Source organism: Rhinopithecus bieti, unplaced genomic scaffold (genome assembly GCF_001698545.2).
Source record: "Rhinopithecus bieti isolate Rb0 unplaced genomic scaffold, ASM169854v2 scaffold_61117, whole genome shotgun sequence".
Classification (NCBI taxonomy): Eukaryota; Metazoa; Chordata; class Mammalia; order Primates; family Cercopithecidae; genus Rhinopithecus; species Rhinopithecus bieti.
Window position 1 is genome coordinate 4,002,939 of NW_016824934.1, and position 7,135 is coordinate 4,010,073.

The 7,135-nt window shown below is 48.2% G+C and overlaps 1 protein-coding gene across 8 annotated transcripts in view; it reads left to right on the forward strand.

The window, feature by feature from the left end:
* The window catches only part of SOCS5 (suppressor of cytokine signaling 5), a 171,581-nt gene that overhangs the window by 159,108 nt on the left and 5,338 nt on the right, over nucleotides 1-7,135 (forward strand). The window contains exon 1 of one of the 8 annotated variants that reach the window (XR_001883500.1): nucleotides 5,419-5,457. The exons of the other annotated variants lie outside the window; for them this stretch is intronic. The gene's annotated coding sequence lies outside the window, so the exon portion shown is untranslated. Of the gene's footprint in view, nucleotides 1-5,418; nucleotides 5,458-7,135 lie in introns of those variants that run through there. 8 annotated transcript variants of the gene reach the window in all.

Sequence of the window (7,135 nt, forward strand, 5' to 3'; positions counted from 1 at the left end):
GAGGGGGAGAAGGGCAGGAAGGCAGCGGGAAGGGGGGCAGAACGTGGAAATAAAGCATTGTTTCCAAAAGGTCATCGCTCTCTTTTTTCTGCTTTTCAAAGGCCCAAATGATCATTTTGTGTTTGAGACAATCTGGTCTTAAAAAAAAAATGAAGAAAGGAAAAGATGTTTTTCCAGGTCTAATTATAAAAGTCATAAGGCTGGAAAGATTTGGAGAAAACATCTATCTCTCGGCTCTGCCTCCACTAGGCACACACCTAAGTCAAGGGGGAAGTGTTTGTCTATGACTAACCGGCTGGCGGACTCCGTGGGTCTCAGGGCACTCCCGCCCTCAGTCTATCCACAGTCCCATCGCTGGAGTTAAAGTCCACTTCTTCCTTTTAATCCTCATGGGAACTGGAAAGTGGCCAAGAGACTGGAAGAGCCAATGATTTGGGTTCTCCTGGAATGTTAGGGAAAGCAGGTTGGGAGTCTCTGTCCCTCACCCCAGGGCACCCCGTCTTTAAAACCTGTGCTGCCCCGAGAAAGGGCAAGTCTCAGAGCCAGGGCTGCCTGCAGGTCTTCTGTCCCCAGCTGGAGTGGACTGAACAGCGTGCCCCTGGGAGGTTTGTCTTCCTAAGCAGATCCAATCGGTCTTTTTGTTCTGATCAAGTAAAACAGAGTGGATATTCCTTGAGTTAGTGCTGGTGGGAGGAAGTTTGGGGATGGAGAAAAAGTCTCATTCTCTCCCCCACCTTTCAAAACTACAAATCTCCAATTCCCCGAGGTGAGGTGGGGGTCGGGGAGGGAACAGGCAGGTGTCTGGCAGGAGAGGCTGGTCTCCAAGGGCCCCTCCAGCTCTGACCAGCTTTATGCTCTAAGCCAGGCCCTGGTAGGACCCCTGTTCCCTTGCTGCAAGCCTCTCCTTGTTTCCACGGCTGTTCACAGCCCTGACTGCTCAAGATGACATTTTCTAAACACTGGAGACAGAGATAAGAAGCAGACGGAGAAAGTCTGAGAACTGGAGCTGGGCCCAGGGAGGGAAGCGGGCTCCTCGCTGAGAGCAGGCAGAGGCATCCAGACCCTGCTGCCGATGAACACGCTGGCAGGAACCTCTCGCCATTGCTTTGACACAGTGCTGAGTCAGGGTCCAACGCCACCACCAGAGCCTGACCCCTTGGTCCAGCCAGTTGTTCACTGGTCAGAACACGTGCTCCCTGAGCAGCCTCCTTGCAGGCACCACCCCACCCCCTGAGGATTCCTTTATTTATACCCAGAAAGGGAGAATGGGATGCAGTTTCATGAAGCGCTGTTCACTGCTACGCCCTGGTCCCTAGATGAGGTCTGGCACGTGGCTTTGCGGCACTCGGTAAATATCTATAGAAAAAAATAACTTGCTGTACTAGTCTTCCTGGAATGAGCTGGCATTTGAGCTGGGACCAGTTTCCTGGAGAAGGGATTTCAGAAAAAGCAACCAGGTATCCCTCAAAGCAAACACACAGTGGCTTGTTTAGGTACAGATGACTTGCATGGGGGAATTGGGGTGAGCTGCGCTCTTAAACCTCTCTGGGTGTTTTCAGGGAAGCCATATAACAGTAACAACAACAATAAAACCAGTGCTACCTTTATGCAGAGAGGGAGGGGCTCTTCTGACAGGGCCTCCTGAGAGTGGTCTCAAGGTCACTTCCGGGCTTCCTCCGATCCCTGAAAAAGAACCAGACTGGCCTGCTTCTCTGCATCCCAGGGCCCTCATAAAAGTGAGGGCTGTTTGGGGGTCCTGGGTCAGATCCCCATCCAACTCCTATCCCGTTGAACTCCCACCTCCAAAGGCAATCTAATAGCTCCTGCTGGGATCTCGAGCTCCAAGGGAGACCTTCATGCCACGCACATTCTGGGACCATCTTTGGTTCCCCTCTCAGCCTGGACAAGCAGTGAAATACAGCATCCAGCCGCTGCCCGGCTCAGTCATGCTATCTTGGGACAGAAACCTTGAAAGGCATCCCAGCTCTAGCCAAGGAAAACATGAGTCAGGTCTGGCTAAGCCAGGTGGCTTCCTTCTCTCCACCTTCCATCCCCACACCCCCAACTCCACAGCCAATGAGTTCTTTGGGTAACCCCAAGACCCCACTCCCACATAGCCTACGGCCAGTGAAGGCATGCCGGCAGGATTCTAGAACCTTGGCCTGGCTGTGGGTTGCTGACTTCGAAAGTGTAGCAGGTGTGGGGCTCTAGCTCCAGCCCTCCTCAAAGGAGACAGGAGCATTCCCTGTGGCCGTCCAGCCTTCCACCTACCCTAGCCTTCTCTGCACAGGGTTCCCTTTTGGGGCACTGTGATTGTTCTCAAAGGCAGAGCCCACCCTGGCCAGGAGCCGCACATAATGTGGCTCATAATGGCTTATCCCACTCATAATGGAAGACTTTTCCATTATAAGCCATAATGGATTATCCCACTCATAATGGAAGAATTGTCCTGACTCCTCGTCCCAGCCTATCGGGGGCTTCCACTCTCCTGCAGGTCTCACCTCAGGCTGAAATGTTGATATTTCCTTGTGTTTGGGGACACCGCTGCTGGACTTTGTGGAGGAACCTTTCCTGCCTTCGTGTGGCTTCTGTTTTGTTTGTTTGTTTATGTATTTATGTATTTATTTATTTTGAAACAGAGTCTCACTCTGTCAGCGAGGCTGGAGTGCAGTGGCGTGATCTCAGCTCACTGCAGCCTCTGCCTTTGGGTTCAAGCGATTCTCCTGCCTCAGCCTCCCGAGTAGCTTGGATTACAGGCGCCTGCCACCATGCCCAGCTAATTTTTGTATTTATAGTAGAGATGAGGTTTCACCATGTTGGCCAGGTTGGTCTTGAACTCCTGACTTCAAGTGATCCACCCACCTTGGCCTGGGTGCTAGGATTACAGGCGTGAGCCAGTGTGCCTTGCCGGGGCTTCTGTTTTAAAAGCTTCTCCACTATCTCTTCTCCAGAGAAAGAGGCACAGGGTCTCACACACAGGGACCTCAGAGTCCCTTGTTTGGTACACTCTAGAACAGTGTTGTCTGATAGAAATATACAGCAAGCCATAAATGAGTCATCCATGCAACCTAGTGTTTTATAATCACCTTAATTTTGTAAGAAGTAAAAAAAAAAAAGTGACATTCGTTTTAATACTATATTTTATTTAACCCAATATATTTATATTAACCCAAATGAATATTATCAAATCAGTCATTTAATTCATATAAAAAGTTACTAATGAGAAATTTCACATTGTTTTTCCATACTAAATGTATTGCTTCCTAGGGCTGCTGTAATTGTCACAAACTGGGTGGCTTTAAACAACAGACATGTATTGTCCCACAGTTCTGGAGGCCAAAAGTCAGAAATCACGGTGTCAACAGAGCCATGCTCCCTCTGAAGACTCCAGGGAATGTGAAAGCAAAGTAAAAACTTGGGAGCCCAGGCTGGGCACGGTGGCTCATGCCTGTAATCCCAACACTCTGGGACGCCAAGGCATGGGGATTGCTTGAGCTCAAGAGTTCAAGACCAGCCTGGGGAACATGGCAAAACCCCGTCTCTGTGAAAAATACAAAAATTAGCCAGGTGTGGTGGTATGCACCTGTGATCCCAGTTGCTTAGGAGTCTGAGGTGGGAGGATCACTTGAGCCCAGAAGGTTGAGACTGCAGCGAGCTGAGATTGCACCACTGCACTCTAGCTTGGGTGACAGAGTGAGACCCTGAAAAAAAAAAAAAAAAAAAAAAGGGAAGCAAGCAAGAGCAAAAGAAAGAAAGGAAAGAAGGAAGGAAGGAAGGAAGAGAGAAAGAGAGAGAGAGAGAGAGAGAGAAAGAAAGAAAGAAAGAAAGAAAGAAAGAAAGAAAGAAAGAAAGAAAGAAAGAAAGAAGAAAAGAACGAACGAACTTGGGACTCCAATTCACCCTGCCGAAAGAAAACATATTAAGCTGAAAGCTGAGTCATAGAAGAAGCTGCCTTCCCCCCGCCCCCCCCGCCGAGCAGATAGCAATAGATAAAAGTAAAATACCTCCACAGTAGTTACTGAATGTTCACCTTATCTTATGGTGAACTCGAAAGGAATACATAATTGGCCATTCCCCTACCTACTTTTCTCTTGCAACATATGGATTCAGTTATGTGACCTCTTTCCCCTCGAGCCTGCTTTTCTCTGAGGACCTCTTTTCTGAGGTCCTCAGAATCATCCTTGGAGAAAGGCACAGACCTGTCTCCTGGGCGTGTGTCCTTAACCTTGGCAAAATAAACCTCTACATTGGTTGATTGATATCTGACTCAGATACTTTTTTGTTTACAGGAAGCACCCCTCCATGCCTCCTCCCAGCTTGGGTTGGTGCTAGCAATCCCTGGCTTTCCCTGGCTTGTAGCTGCATCATTCCCACCTCTGCCTTCATTACCACATGGCCTTCTTCCTCCCGCGTGTGTCTCTGTGTCTTTATATGGCCTTGGAGAACAGACATTGGATTTATAATCAGCCAAACCCAGTAAAATCTTATCTAATTACATCTGCAAAGACCCTATTTCCAAATAAAGTCGCATGCTGAGGTTCCAGGTGGACATGAGTTTTAGAGGGACACTATTTGCTTAGTACAATGTTGAGTGCAGTGACCACTCACCCACCTGGTATTTGGCTCCCAAGATCCTGTTGCTGTCGGCTGTTTTTTTATTGTCTTTGTTCTTTATTTTCATTCTGGCAGGGCCTTTGGGTAGGATCAAAGGTAAAAAGAAACAGGTGAGATTAATTTTAATAATATTGTTTATTTGACCCAGTATATTCACAATATTATTTCAATGTACAATCAGTATAGATAATTATTAATGAGATATTCTTCATTCTTTTTTTTTTCACACCAAGTCTTCAGAATTCTATATGTATTTGACCTGTGTACCACATGCCAATTTAGACTAACCACATTTCAAGTGCTCGACAACCACATGGGGCCAGTGGCCACCCCCATATTGGACAGCACCGCTCAGGAAGTTAGAAGAAAGGGGTGAGGCCTCTGGTGAAGCCACGGACGCCTCTGGGGAGGCCAGTGGATCCCAAGGAATGGTATTCACCTGATGGCCTCACCCCTCCAGGTTCTCTCCTGATTATGTTTCATCCATGAGAGGTGGTCTCATGGTGACGAAAGGAGGAATTCATGCAACATTAGCTCACACTGTATCAAACCAGAAGGATGATATGGTTTGGCTGTGTCCCCACCCAAATCTCATCTTTAATTGTAACTTCCACAATTCCCGTGTGTCGTGGGAGGAATTCGGTGGGAGGTGATTGAATTATGAGGGCAGTTCTTTCCTGCACTGTTCTCATGATAGTGAATGAATCTCACAAGAGCTGGTGGTTTTAAAAATGGGAGTTTCCCCGCACAAGCTCTCTTTGCCTGCTGCCATCCACAGAAGATGTGACTTGCTCCCGCTCGCCTTCCACCATGATTGTGAGGCTTCCCCAGCCACGTGGAACTGTAAGTCCATTAAACCTCTTTCCTTTGTGAATTTCCTTTGTGAATACCCGTTCTCAGGTATATCTTTATCAGCAGCATGAAAACGGACTAATACAGTGAATTTGTTCATTCACAAGAAAAGAGGCAAGCAGCTGGCTGCTCTCTCTCGTCCCTACATTCAGTCCCTCCCTTTCCTGTAGGCACAATGCTTAAGGACCCAGGCCTGGACTTCTGGGCTCGGAACCAGGGCCTTTCCTTACTGAGCGCAAATGATTGAAAATCTCAGGTTACAAAAGTGGGAGGCATGCACCTGCCCAACAGAGACATGCCATTGCCAGTGGGGACACTGGACTCCCTGTCCCCAGGCAGTGTGGGATGGATGTGGCCGTGTGCCTAGGACTGGCTCTTTTCTACTTCTCTGCTGCGGACCTGACCCCTTCTGACCAGCATCTTTTCCTTTAGATATGTGCGTCTCACTGGCCTGGGTCCCATTCTGTCTCTTTTTAGCATGGCTTGGCCTCTGTCTGCTTTGATTTCTGTGTGTCAATTTTGTGGTCAAACTCCCAAAGAGCAACCTCATTCCTCTAGGGAATGGGCTCCCTCAGTTTGCTCCCTTGAAATACCTACAATTCTTTATTCTCCTGGACCCTGCTCTATAGCCTCTGTGTTTTTCTGAGAAAATCAGAAATAACCAGAACCCAGACCTGGAAGCTAGACCCGAAGACATAGTTCATCCACCTCTTGGGCTCTGGGGCCTGCTCAGGGTGTGCACGCTGGGGAGTGGAGCACCGTCTCAACGGGCCTGCCTGTCCTCAGGCCCCATAACAGACAGTGGTCCTGAGCTGGGACAGCAGGATGACAAAGGCTTGCATTTGCACTCTGGAGCCAAAACATCACTGGATGGAAATTGAAGTAGAGAGAAAAAGAATGAGTTCAGGGGATGAGGAATCTATGATGTTAACTCAGGGGTACCACTAGTCCCCTAAAGCTGCAAATAACATGAATCAATCCCTCTCTCTCTCTCTTACACACACACACAGACACACACACACACACACTCACTCATCTTGAAAGCCTTCCAATTTTTTTCTGTAATGCACGGACCTCACAAAAAAATGACTCAGCCTTACATAAGAGATGGGAATTTGAGGGGGACCAGGAGGGTGATGACTCACTGCCTTGAAATTTCCAGTGGGATACACATGTTTTCTTAGATGACTTTTTAAACATTTATCTTTAATGATTGTCCAAAATAAATGGTTTGGGAGGCAAAACGGAGTAAGGCTCCCACGTCAGGGCAGGAAAGAATAGTCATGATGGAGAGGAGAGGGCAGGAGGCTGAGGACAGGGCCCTTTCAGGTCAGGTCTCAGAATGTTCTGGTGAGAATCCAGAACTCTCCTCCCAGGACCTCAGGGCATTTCAGGAACCATAATAATACAACCACTTCATATAGCAAGAATCAGCCCCTGAGGCCTCCAGGAAGTACCTTGATTTGAAAGAGCTGTGACCAACCTCAGAGGCATCGACTACCACGCTGCAGAAGTCTGCCAGGCCGTGGTCCTCAGCCCTGTGCACAGGCTAAAACCCCAATCCCAGCTGCACCCCAGACCAATCAATCGGGATCTCTGGAGATGGGGCCCAGGCATCCATGTATCTATCTATCTATCTATCTATCTATCTATCTATCTATCTATCTAT